General features: G+C 42.2%; 1 long non-coding RNA gene across 2 annotated transcripts in view; it reads left to right on the top strand.

Moving 5' to 3' along the window:
• The window catches only part of LOC129639334 (uncharacterized), a 28,162-nt gene extending 19,800 nt beyond the window's left edge, over positions 1-8,362 (top strand). For both annotated transcript variants that reach the window (XR_008708344.1, XR_008708345.1), the window contains one exon: positions 8,139-8,362. This is a non-coding gene — a long non-coding RNA (uncharacterized LOC129639334). The remainder of the gene's footprint in view (positions 1-8,138) is intronic.
• The last annotated feature ends 5,889 nt before the right edge of the window (positions 8,363-14,251 follow it).

Raw genomic sequence — 14,251 nt, forward strand, 5'->3', positions numbered from 1 at the left:
GCAGTGATTTGGGAGCCCAAGAAAATAAAGTCTGTCACTGTTTCCTTTTTTTCCACAATCTATTTGCCATGAAATGATGGGACCGGATGCCAATATCTTTGTGTTTTGAATGTTGAGTTTTAAGCCAGCTTTTTCACTCTCTTTTTTCACTTTTATCGAGAGGCTTTTTAGTTCTTCTTTGCTTTCTGCCATAAGGGTGGTGTTATCTGCATATCTGAGGTTGTTGATATTTCTCCCAGCAATCTTGATTCCAGCTTAAGCTTCATCCAGCTGGCATTTTGAATGATGTACTCTGCATGTAAGTTAACTAAGTAGGGTGACAATATACAGTCTTGATGTACTCCTTTCCCAATTTTGAGCCAGTCCATTGTTCCGTTTCTGGCTCTCACTGTTGCTTTTTGACCTGCATATAGGTTGCTCAGGAGACAGGTAAGGTGGTTTGATATTCCCTTCTCTTTAAGAATTTTCCACAGCTTGTTGTGATCCACACAAAGGCTTTAGCATAGTCAATGAAGCAGAAGTAGATGTTTTTTTCTGGAATTTCCTTGCTTTTTCTATGATCGAATGGATGTTGGCAATTTGATCTCTGGTTCCTCTGCTTTTTCTAAATCCAGCTTATACATCTGGAAGTTCTCTATTCATGCAGTATTGAAGCTTAGTTTGCAGGATTTTGAGTATTACCTTGCTAGCATTTGAAATAAGTGCAATTGTGTGGTAGTTTGAACATTTTTTGGCATTGCCCTTCTTTGGGATTGGAATGAACACTGACTTTTTCTAGTCCTGTGGCCACTGCTGTTTTCCAGATTTGCTGACATATTGAGTGCAGCACTTTAACAGCATCATCTTTTAGGATTTGAAATAACTCAGCTAGAATTCCATCACCTCCACTAGCTTTGTAGTGATGCTTCCTAAGGCCCACTTGACTTCACACTCCAGGATATCTGGCTCTAGGTGATCACACCATCATGGTTATCTGGGTCATTAAGATCTTTCTGTACAGTTCTGTGTATTCTTGCCATCTCTGCTTAATATCTTGTGCTTCAGTTAGGTGCATGCCATTTCTGTCCTTTATGGTGCCTATCTTTGCATGAAATATTCTCTTGGTATCTCTAATTTTCTTGAAGAGATCTCTAGTCTTTCCCATTCAATTTTTTTCTCTATTCTTTTGCATTGTTCACTTAAGAAGGCTTTCTTATCTCTCCTTGCTATTCTTTGGAACTGTGCATTCAGATGGATATATCTTTCCTTTTCTCCTTTGCCTTTCACATCTCTTCTTTTCTCAGCTATTTGTAAGGCCTCCTCAGGCAATCATTTTGCCTTGTTGCATTTCTTTTTCTTGCCATGGTTTTGGTTACCGCCTCTTATACAGTGTTACAAACCTCTGTCCATAGTTCTTCAGGCACTTTATTTATATCTAATCCCTTGAATGTATTGTCACTTCTACTATACAATCATAAAGGATTTGATTTATGTCATATCTGAATGGCCTAGGATTTTCCCTACTTTCTTCAATATAAATCTGAATTTTGCAATAAGGAGTTCATGATCTGAGCCACAGTTAGCTTCCGGTCTTGTTTTTGTTGACTATATAGAGCGTCTCCATCTTTGGCTACAAAGAATATGCTCTGTCTGATTTCGGTATTGACCATCCATGTGTAGAGTCATCTCCTTTGTTGTTGGAAGAGGGTGTTTGCTATGACCAGCGAGTTCTCTTGGCAAAACTCTGTTAGCCTTTGTCCTGCTTCATTTTGTACTCCAAGGCCAGACTTGCCTGTTACTCCAGGTATCTCTTGACTTCCTACTTTTGCAGTCCAGTCCCCGGTGATGAAAAGGACATCTTTTTTTGGTATTAGTTTTAGAAGGTCTTGTAGGTCTTCATAGAGCCATTCAACTTCATCTTCTTGGGCATTAGTGGTTGGAGCATAGACTTGGATTACTGTGATGTGGAATGGTTTATCCTGGACTCAAACTGAGATCATTCTGTTGTTTTTGAGATTGCACCCAAGTACTGTATTTCGGTCTCTTTTGTTGACTATGAGGGCTACTCCACTTCTTCTAAGGGATTGTTGCCCACAGTAGTAGATATAATGGGAATCTGAATTAAATTCGCCCATTCCCATCCATTTTAGTTCACTGATTCCTAAGATGTCGATGTTCACCCTTGCCATCTCCTGTTTCACCACTTCCAATTTACCTTGATTCACGGGCCTAACATTCCAGGCTCCTGTGCGATATTGTTGTTTACAGCACCGGACTTTACTTCCATCACCAGTCATACCTCAACTGGGATTTGTTTTGCTTTGGCTCAGCCTCTTCATTCTTTCTGGAGCTATTTCTCCACTTTTCTCCAGTAGCATATTGGGCACCTACTGACCTGGGGGTTCATCCTTCAGTGTCATATCTTTTTGCCTTTTCATACTGTTCATGGGGTTCTCGAGGCAAGAATGCTGAAGTGATTTGCCACTCCCTTCTCCAGTGGACCAGGTTTTGTCAGAATTTTACCTAATGTGGGGTCAGGAAACTGGCCAGTTTAGATCTGGAAGTCATGGTAACAGTTGCTGTGGGGCTTGGTCAGTTTCAGAGATTTTTGTTCCGTGACCCTGGTACAGGGCTCCACACCTGTGACCTTGACATAGGACACACAAAATATGCAGAATGAGTGGGATTTCCTCTCTAGGAGCTACTCTTCCAGCAGTTCCATGTGTTCACCAAAATAGACCCCCTCAGAGCCCCATCCTTTTTTGGGTTTTAATGGAGGCTTCATTACATTGTCACAATTGATTAAATCATTAGCCATTGTGGATTGATTCAACCTCCAATCCTTCTCCCCTCCCCAAGGGTCAGGGGAAGTGAAAGTGTTAGTTTCTCAGTCGTGTCTGACTCTGCAACCCCATGGACCGTAGTCCACCAGGCTCCTCTGTCCATGGCATTCTAGAGGCAAGAATACTACAGTGGGTTGCCATTCCCTTCTCCAGGGGATCTTCCTGACCCAGGGATCAAACCTGGGTCTCCAGCATTGTGGACAGATTCTTTAGCTGAACCACCTGGGAATCCTAGAGTCAAGGGGATGGGACCCTCTAATCACAGGGTTGGCTCCACTGGCAACTAGTCCCCACCTCACTAACATAACACAAGACCTTTGTTGCTCTCATCACTTAGGCAATTCCAAGGGTTTTGGAAACCTTGAGCTGTGAATGAAGACCAAATATATATGGGAAACATATTTTGGCCATCCGAATGAATCTATATTTCTTCTAAATCACAATATCACTCAGTTGCTCAGTTGTTTCTGACTCTTTGCTACCCCATAGATTGTAGCCTGCCAAGCTCCTCTGTCCGTGGGATTTTCCAGGCAAGAATACTGGAGTGGATTGCCATTTCCTCCTCCAGGGGATCTTCCTGACCCAGGGATCAAACCCATGTCTCTTGCATCTCCTGCATTGGCAGGTGGATTCTTTACCACTGCGCCACCTGGGAAGCCCCACATCACATTATCACAAATACCTCCTAGCACAGGCAACAAAAACAAAAATAAATAAGATAACATCAAATTAAAAACTTCTGTACAGCAAGGGAACCAACACCAAAATGAAAAGGCAACCTACAGAATGAGAAAAACTTTTGCAAACCATATATCTGATGAATGGTTAGTTTTCAAAATATATTAAGAATGCCTACAACACAATGGCAAAAAGAGTTTTAAATAAAAAATTCATTTTAAAATGAGCAAGAAAACTGAATATACATTTCTCTAAAGAAGACATAGATATGAAAAAGTGCTCAATATCACTAATCACCAGGGAAATGCAAATCAAAACCACAATGAGGTATCACCTCCCACAGATTTAGAATGGCTGTTATCAAAATATGTTATATTATTACATATAACAAGTGTGGTGAGGATATGGAGAAAAGGGAACCCTTGTATACTGTTGTTGGAAATGTAAATTGGTACAGTCATTATGAAAAACACCATGGAGTTTCTGCTAAAAATTTAAAATAGAGCTACGATATGATCCAGCAGTCCCACCTCTGGTATATATCTAAAGGAAATAAAGTCACTATCCCAAAGAGATATCTGCACTCCCATGTTCATTGTAGCATTTTTCATAGTTGCCAAGATGTGGAAATAACCTAAATGTCCATTGATGGATGAAGGGGTTAAAAAACACGCTATATACCTACAATGGAATATTATTCAGCTTTAAAAGAGAAGGAAATCTTGCCATTAGCTGCAACATGAATCAACTTGGAGGACATCATGCTAAGTGAAATTAGCTAGACATAGAAGGAAAAATGCTACATGATACCACTCCTATGAGGAGTCTAGTCACACTCATAGAAGCAGAAAGCAGGATGGTGATTTCCAGGGGCTGAGGGGGAAAAGGGAGATATTAATGAAAGAGCACAAAGTTTTGTTTATACAAGGTGAATAAATCCTAGAAATCTACTGTATAGCACTGTGCCCATAGCTAACAATACTGTATTGTATACTTAAAACTATACTAAGAGGGTGCATCTCATGTGTTCTTATCACAAAAAAATACTAATAAGGCAGGAGAAAACTTCTTGAGGTTATGGATATGTTTATGGTATAGATTATGATGATGGTTTCATGGGTGTATACATACCTCCAAACTCATCAAGTTGTAGATATTAAATACAGCTTTTGGTATGTTAGTCATACACAATAAAGGGTTTTTTTAAGTGACAGAGCACAAAGGACACTGGACATTAGAAGGATAAAAGAAGTAGCAGAATATGAGGACTGGACACAGAAGGGAAGTGAGAGAATGTGGAAACAAGTGGCGCCTGTCATTTCACCAAGGTGCGTCTTAAAGCAGGGACAAGAAGCATGTCCAGTATCAGAGTTCCCAACTGCCATCCATGGATTTATTCTCATAAATCAGTGAATATACGGAGGACTTGTAATTGGTTTCCCCATTTTACACATGAGGAAACTAAGAAAGGTTAAAGTCACAGGGTTGCTAAGTGGCAGAGTTAAAACTCAAACTCAAGCCTTCCAGAGGAATTTTTTCATTTCACTTAGGAGACTGAAACATAAAATTGAATGTAAAATATTTAAGTAGGCACCTGTTGCTAATGGCTAATACTTCTATAGCAACAAATTTTCCCTAAGACAGCTGCTCCCTTGGTGATTTAATTTATGCTCTACCATTAGCCATCTCCATTACAAAGAAAAATTGCCGACACTTTGAGCAGGGCAAGTCGAACAAAATCAAATCTCAGAGAAATTTTATGGCGCTAGAAGAGACGTGAGTAATCCTCTAACACAGTAGACTCCTTTCGAAAATAAGGAGAGTCTTGTCAGAGACTTCCTTGCTCCTCAGTGTGGCCCCAGACCAGCAGCACCAGTATTACCTGGGAGCTTGTTAGAGATACAGACTCATCCCAGACCTAGTGAATCAGAAGCCCCAGGGCCCACTAAAGTTGGAGCTTCACTGGGCTAAGTGAATTATCTCATAATTAACTTGTAAAAATGCAGCTCTTCAAATTTCTGAATTCAGTGCTTTTTCCATGATACCAAATGGCTAATAAATATCAACATTCCCTCTTGGACGTCCCTGGTGTTACAGTGGATAAGAATCTGCAGGGGACACGGGTTTGATCCCTGGTCTAGGAAGATCCCACATGCCACAGAGCTGCTGAGCCCATACGCCACAACTACTGAAGCCCATGAGCCTAGAGCCTGTGCTCTGCAGCAAGAGAAGCCGCTGTGATGAGCAGCCCACGCACTGCAACTACACGTGTGGTAGGCCCTGCTTGCTGCAGCTAGAGAAAGCCCTCGCATAGCAACAAAGACTCAGTGCAAAAAAAGAAAAATCAAATTCCCTCTCATTCTCCATTTGCTATTTCCCCAGGCAGATCATAGCTGGGAAAGCATTTATTTTCTATTATACCAAGAATGTAGCAACCTCCCCCCCCAATAATATTTTATAGAAAACTTTCTGTCTCATAAAATCCTTTAGATACTGGTTTTGAAATAGACTGGAAGGCATTCTCCCCTGACCATGTCAATCCCTGATTTTTTCTCTCTTCTGGATTGACTGACTTGTCAATAAATCTGTTTGACTCTGAAAAGTAGTTAAGTTCTTTCTGATGAAGGTTCCTGCCACGCCATACTTCACTGGGTTTTGGAGACCTCTCTTTCATAGACTCTTTAAGATCTGGAAGAAGAAGGCAAGTAGGTCTGGCCTAGGCTCCTATCAAATTACTGCTTTTGCCCTGGGTCCCAGAGCATGGGAGATTGTGTGTGACCCTTTAAAAGTGAAGTTTCTGTTTCCCCCAGTCCTGTGGGACTCGTGCTGTTAATTACTGCTGACCTTCAAAGCCGGCTTCTTTCAGGGCTCGTCTTCGTGGTGCAGGACCCCGAGGCTGGGGAACCTGATGTGGGGCTCAGAACTCTCCTGTGGGAGAACCTCTGCAGAACAGTTATTCTCCAGTTTGTGGGTCACTCATGGGGGCTGGTGGTAATGGGATTTGATTATATCAAGTCTGCCCTTCCTTATATCTTTAGTTGTAGAAGATCTTTTCCAGTAGTTTCCAGTCTTTTTCATCAACGGTTGTTCTCTAGAGAGTTGTGATTTTGTTATCGAATTGAGTCATCTGGACCCTGCTTGAGCCCTGGCACAGCCAAGGCTCTCTGCCTCAGCAGGGGACGGGTCTTTTTTCTGTTTGGGTTCAAGTAGGTGAAAAACCAATGCTGAGGTCAGCACAGAACGTTATTCAGTGGCCAGAGAATGGAGGAGGGGAACTAAGTTCACAGATGAACTGCTTACCCACCTGGTGAGAGGGACTTGATTTTAAAGAGTAAAGACAAAGGGAGGAGGAGTGAGCTTAATAATGGGGAGGCATGTGCATTATTTTACTGGGGAAGGGGCAGGGCTTTTTCGAGGGAGTGGGGTATCACCACCTTTTTATCCTTTTTTGATCCTTAATGTCTGGTCATGGCTGCTGGTGGGTGTGTCATTGAAAGTGCTAATGTAATCAAAGTGAAGTTGCTCAGTCATGTCCAACTCTTTGCGAGCCCATGGATTGTAGTCTGCCAGGCTCCTCTGTCCATGGGATTCTCCAGGCAAGAACACTGGAGTGGGTTGCTATTTCCTTCTCCTGGGAATCTTCCCGACCCAGGGATCGAACCTGGATCTCTCTCACTACAAGCATACTCTTTACCCTCTGAGCCACCAGAGAAGCCCAGTGTAATCAAATTAGTGTATAATGAGACTCAGAGTCTGTTGGAGGTCAGATTCCTTGCCGTCTTGGTCCATCTGGTTTCATCTGGTTTTTGTTTTTGTTTTGCTTGCAGCTTCCTTTCTTATCTCTAGACTGTTTAGCTTAAAGATTTATGTTAACTTCTGCTAAAGGAGGTGGCAGGGGCATGTCAGGTTTTGAACCAGGACTCCAGCTAAAGGTGGGGGTTGATTTTTGAGGGAAGAAGACCTGGAGCAGCTCAGGGACAGCAGTTCTGGTGTGCTTATGAGAGGAGGTGAGCCCAGGGTCTCTCTACTGTGCCATCGTGGTCACTCTTGGGAAGTGTTCCCCTCCTTTTTTTCTTTTCCTTTGTGCTTGTCTAGTTACACTTGCTTGTAGGGTAGAGGGGCCTTGTCCCTAGCACTTCAAACCAAAGTACCTCAGCTCACCGGGCCAGTGTGCAGAAGCACTGTGCCCGGCCCTCCAGCTGTTTTTTCCCTGAGACTCCTTAAAGCAAAACTATTTCTGTACCTTCACCATAATTCTTCTTATAGAAGATCTTTAAATTTTGACAGTTTAAAAAACTAAAAACACTTCTGTTAAACACTCTTAACGATTGAACAAACAAAACAGACAAAAATTGTAAACTAAATTCAGAAGCAGTAAGGCACATAAAAATGAATCCTGAAATGATATCCAAGTAAATGCCCGTGTATAATAGCTGAAACTTTCAACTAATTAGTTTGCTGACCTTGGGTGAGTTACTTATCTTCAGTGGGGACAATAAGACCCCCAGCTTTACCATTTAAGATTTATTGTAATATGGTATATGTGAAATGTTCTAAAATAGAGAAGTTCTGGGTACAAATTGTCTTGTTAGTATTACAGTCCGAAAGCCATTATATTCTCATTTATATAACCTCTAGGTTATACCCGAGAAGTCAACCTAGGCTGCACCCATGTGCTTTGGAAGAATTGGACCATTCCCCGACACTGCAAACCACCGTTTTCTTTTCCTGTCACCAAATTTGAATTTATTTTAAAAGTCACATTTTTATGCTTCCAGACAAGATAGCCACAGCTCTATTTCTTTGATTTCATTGCTAGTGCTACCTAATAAACACATAAAAACACATTGAAGCCATTTTCTTCTCTTTTTGTATCATGCTTATATGGTGGATCCAAAGTGAATATGTCATTTCTTATGGAAACAGAAAACATGACTGTAAGCGTCCCTGTGGTTGACTCCACACATCCTGCATCTTTGACAAGGAAATTTGGATTGTACAAATATTGTTTTGCTCATTTACTGAGTACTACAAATGCTTGATTTATTGTATTTTGAGTTAGAAGGAAGCTTAGTAACTATTTACTGTAATCCTCTTATTTTACCATTGCGGGGACTGAGCCTCAGAAAAATAAGAATTGTCCAAAGCTGTGCAACTAGTTAGTGGCAGAGTCCAACTCAACTAATCCTACAAATCACGAGGGAAAGGAGCTCATTTTATTCTGCCATGCTTCTCAGTTCAGCTGTTTCTTTGTAATCAAGGATACTTTTCAGAAGGCTTGATCTCACCTAGGAGAATCTTCACTACTGATTCTTTTTTATTTTACTTCCTATTTTGGCTGTTCTGGGTCTTCTTTGCTGCATGCAGGCTTTCTCTAGTTGGTTTGTGAGCTTCTCATTGTGGTGGTTTCTCTTGGGGAGCATGAGGTCTAGACACGTGCTGCCTGCATTGGCAGGCAGATTGTTAACCACCAGGGAAGTCCACTGTGGATTCTTAATTTCTTTATTTAGTGCTCATTGAGTTGTACTAGTGCTAGCTTATCTTCCTAAGGCTTTAGTCTGGAATGCTTTTTTGACACTTGTCTCTAGTAAGTATTAATAGTAACTCATATTTCAAAATAACCGTCCACTTTCTTTCTTCTCAGCAACCAGTTCTTTAAATCTTACATGAAAACTTCACGGGTGTTTGTTAACAGTGGATGTTCCAGGGTCAGAGAGCCCTGGATTGAAATCCTTAATCTGCTCTTGACTCTGTGATGGGGTAGTACTTGGAGCTATTGGCAGATTCCTTCTACATTGTCTGGTACTTGTTGACCTTTTCCTGCTTGAAGAGATGAACGTTTGTCAAAGGAAAGATATGATATAGCAAAAGAGCATAGAAAAAGCTTTTGAATTTCAAAAACTCAGGCTTTTGGCTACAGAGCCCTAAGCTTTGAAGGACCTCAAGGAGTAGGTAGACCATGATGATTTAAGGGTGAAATTAAAAATATTCCTGGGATCTTAAAGACCTGCTGTTGAGTGAGGGAAAAAAGGCCAGACACAAGAGTGTATGCTATAGGATTCCATTGATGTGGCATTCCAAATCAGGCTAAAACGAATTCATCTGTTAAAAATCAGAAAAGTGATTAGGGTGCAGATTTTTTTTTTAATTTTTATTTACTTACTTGGCTGTGATGGTTCTTAGTTGTGTCACACGGGATCTCTGATCTTTGTTGCAGCATGTGGGATCTTTAGTTGTGCCCTGTGGGATCTAGCTCCCCAACCAGTGATTGAACCCAGGTCCCTTGCATTGGAGGCACAGAGTCTTAGCCACTGGGCCACCAGGGAAGTCCCTAGGGGATTGATTGTAAAGAGGCATGAGGGAGCTTTCTGGGGTGATTGAAATGTTCTGTATTTCAATATAGATGTGAGTTGAAAGTAAAAGTGTTAGGTACTCAGCCGTGCAACTCTTTGTGACCCCATGGACTGTAGCCCTCCAGGCTCCTCTGTCCATGGGATTTCCCAGGCAAGAATGCTGGAGTGGGTTGCCATGCCCTCCTCCAGAGGATCTTTCCCACTCAGGGATTGAAACTGGGTCTTCTGCATTGCAGGTAGATTCTTTACCATTTGAGCCACCAGGGAAGCCCCTGGTGTGAGTTACACAATTATAAACATTTGTCAAATCTTATTAAACTATATACTTGTGATTTGTGCACTTTAATATATGTAAATTGTATCTCAACAAAAAAATTTTTAATGAAAGAATCCTTGGGACATGACTGAAGATATAGCATGAGTACTGATGATGGATGTGTTCCCTGGAACGGGAAGCATCTATGTCTAAGTCCTATGCCTGCCCCTTCCTGAGGGACAGTTTGACAAAAGGGAAGGATAGAAACCACAAGATAGACTTGAGGAGTCTGAGAGCAAAGGTATCTTTGAGCTACTCTCCCAGGTAGAACCATGTAAAGTGGCAAAACCCCAGGGTTTGTTTTTTTTTTTTTTTAAAAAAAAGGCTACATGGAATGTCCAGGCAGATGCTGCAAGAATAATTGAATGTTCTCTTTGCAATCAAGAGCTGTTGAAACATGTGTTGAGAGCTAGGGCCCCTGGAAAGACACTTGAAGGAAAGATGAGGCATCCTGCATGCAGCAGCCTATATGGACCAATGACTGAAGATCAAGGGGTGTGTGACCCTATGGATTGTAGCCTGCCAGACTCCTCTATCCATGGGATTTCCCAGACAAGAATACTGGAGTAGGTATCCATTTCCTCCTCAAGGGTATCTTCCCAACCCAGGGATCGAACCCATGTCTTCTGCATTGGCAGCTGGATTCTTTACCACTGTGCCATCTGGGAAGCCCTGAAGACCAAGGGGACACAAGCATATCTCAGCAGATGCCAGCGGGATAGATGGTAACATGGGTGATCACATTTCCTTTCCCCACCAGCATCTTGACCACCGTGTAGTCCCCTTCCCCCACTAAAATAAGATGCAACCTTGATGAATAGAAAGGTCTGGCCACTTGAACACAACTGGGAACAACTCTGAAGGGCCATTTTGGCTCTAGAGCTCCTGGTTGGATCAGCCAAGACTCTGGTTGCTTTTGCATTTCTGCTTCCTTCCCTTTTCTTCCCTTCCCTTCCACAGGCGGTGGGTCCCAAGGACACCCCTTAAAAAGCATCCTGCATCCCAAGCTCCATATTAGAGTCTGCTTCCAAGGCAAATTGACCTTTGACAGTTATAAGAGATGTATCTTGGGCTAGAGGCTGCCAAATATCAAGTTGATCCAAACTGTAAAATTTTAAAAACTACCGTAATGGTCATGAACTTACCTTAAGCTTTACCTTGTAGGGTTAGATTTAGATCAGAATGAATATAACCATCCATGGATGTTTTGAGAGAGAATTCTCCAAGGTGTTCCCACATTTCCGCATGTCTTGTGGGCAGAGACCCTGACAGCCTTTATGCCAGATTCTTCTTTTCAAGGACAGTTGTGTACTCAATAGCCTTGGAAAATAGAATTAGTATTGCCTCTGGAGGAGATAGTGAATTTGTTTCTTAACTAATATAATAAAGAGAATATCTCTGGGGCAAAGGACACGCAAGTTTGCTTGCAGCCCATTATTTTAAAAATGGAGGTTTCGAAACTTGGGGGTTTTCAGCTGTGACACAAACCCACTGCATACACAACATCCACTTAGGTTGTTCTCTGTTGCCCCTGTGGGACTGGGAGGGCAATCTGCTTGCTGTGCTGTGAGTAATATAGAAAGGATAGTTAGAAGCCCAAATCTCACCTTTGTTATAGACAGAAGCCAGTGTGAAACACGTAGTTTGTTGCAGGGGCTAAATGAACCTGCTAAATGAACTCAAGAAGTAGATATATTTCTCCACCTATTGTGGGCGTGATGCAGAAAATAAGACATGGCGGGAAGGAGAAACAGAGATGAAGATGGACCACGGGCAGGCCCCTGTCCTCCTAGTTAGGTGTGTCCAATAAAGGCAGGGCTCTAGCCACTGAAAGGAAACATTAGAAGTAAACGGAAGTCTTCCCTTTAGCATCTTGTCAAGAACTGTTCAGGGTCTGACATTTCACCATGACTGCAAACTGACACGGAGAAGGCGATGGCACCCCGCTCCAGTACTCTTGCCTGGCAAATCCCAGGGACGGAGGAGCCTGGTGGGCTGCAGTCCGTGGGGTCGCTGAGGGCCAGCCACGACTGAGTGACAGCAGCAGAAGCAGCAGCAGACTGACAGGTTAGCCAGCCATGGTTTCCTGGGTGCTGGTAGGAAACACGGAACCCTGGATCACAGATGAAGGCTTCTATTGATAAATGGCTCAGATTTTTCAACTCTGGCTGGAATTATTTAGACATATTTTGAAAAATATGATTGCCTGGGACCCAGCTCTATAGGTTCTGTACCTGGATATCAGAACTGTTTTTCTTTTTTTAAAGGCTCCACTGATGATCTTATGGTAAAACCAGAGCTGAAATACTTTAAGCTATATTCATATATCCAAATGCTCAGAATTTCTTGCTACACCAAAACCGGTAGCTCTCATGTCAAAACTTCAGACTGAGAGAAATATACATCCTTTCATTTTCATCGTCCATGATTTACTCAATGGTATACCTCTAACAGAAATAATATCATCTAACATTAGCATAGATGTTTCATAGATCAGAAAACATTTTCCCTTAGAGAGGAGAGGGTGAGACTGGGAGAACATAAGTGACTTGCCTCCGATAAGCCCAATGAGTTCATTACTGTGGACTCAAAGTTAAACACATACTAATGGGAGAGCTTTAGGTGCCAGTTGGGCTGCCCAAAACTAGAAGAAACTATGACTTCCTATGAGGTCTGTAGTAAAGTGCTTCAGCCTTCCTCACACTTGTTCATTGTCTATCTTCCTGGGAGCTGTAAGCTTTGTGACGATGAGTTTATGCCTGTCTCATTCATAGTGGATCCCTAGCACAATTGCAGGCACATAGAATCTCAAATATATTTGGTCATTTACTCATTTCAGGGGCTTCCCAGGTGGTACAGTGGTAAAGAATCCATCATCAATGAAGGAGGCACAAGAGATGCCCATTTGATCCCTGGGTTGGGACGATCCCCTGGAGTAGGAAGTGACAACCTGTTCCAGTATCCTTGCCTGGGAAATTCCATGGACAGAGGAGCCTGGTGAGCCATGGTTTATGGGGCCTCAAAGAGCTGGACACGGCTGAGCGTGCACACTCACACGTGCTCATTTCATGCTTTCCCTGTAATTTCACAACTTTTAGTGCAATCGACCAAATAGCACCTTTTCCTCTCTAGGAACCTTGTTCTTATTTATGAGAAAATAGCTTCAGAAAACTCCACCACACTATAAAAGATAGTTTGAACTTTGCTACTTGAACAGTTTCTTTCTTTGTTAAAATGTATTTATTTGGCTGCACTGGGTCTTTGTTGCCGCATACCAGCTCTCTCTAGTTGGGGCGAGGGGGGACTACATCTCGGTGCACAGGCTCCTCACTGCGGTGAGTTCTCTTGTTGCAGAGCACGGACTCCAAGTGTGTGGGCTTCGGTAGTTGCAGCACGTGGGCTCAGTAGTTGTGGCTCATGGGCTTAGTTGCGCCACAGCATGTGGGATCTTCCCAAACCAGGATTGAACCTGTGTCCCCTGCATTGGCAGGTGGATTCTTAACCACTGGGCCACCAAGAAAGTCCAACAATTTCTTTTTTAACCCCCTAGTTTTATCGAGGGAATATTGACAAGTAAAAATTGAATATACATGTATATTGTGAAATGATTACTACCTCATGTAGTTCCAAAGCGTAATTCAAGTCCAGTGTTTCCTTGTCTTCTGTCTGGTTGATCTGACTGTTGTGAAAATGAAGTAGAAAGTCCTCTAATATTGCATTGCTCTCTGTTCCTTCGGTTATGTTGGTATTTGCTTAATGTATTTAAGTGCTTCAATGTTGGATGCATATATATGTCGAGTTGTTATATATACCTGATGAATTGACCCCTTCATCATTACATAATGACCTTATTTGTTCCTTGTTTCCTTTTTCGCCACACCTCATAGCTTGCTGGATCTTAGTTCTCCAACCAGGGATTGAACACGTGACCGACCCTGCAGTGGAAGTTTGGAGTCTTAACCACTTGACCACCAGGAAATTCCCTTATTTGTCCCTTGTTACAGTTTTTGACTTAAAGCCTATTTTGTCTTATATAAGTATAGGTAACTTTGCTCTCTTTTGGTTGCCATTTGCAGCAAATA

The sequence above is a fragment of the Bubalus kerabau genome, chromosome X (assembly GCF_029407905.1).
Source record: "Bubalus kerabau isolate K-KA32 ecotype Philippines breed swamp buffalo chromosome X, PCC_UOA_SB_1v2, whole genome shotgun sequence".
Classification (NCBI taxonomy): domain Eukaryota; kingdom Metazoa; phylum Chordata; class Mammalia; order Artiodactyla; family Bovidae; genus Bubalus; species Bubalus kerabau.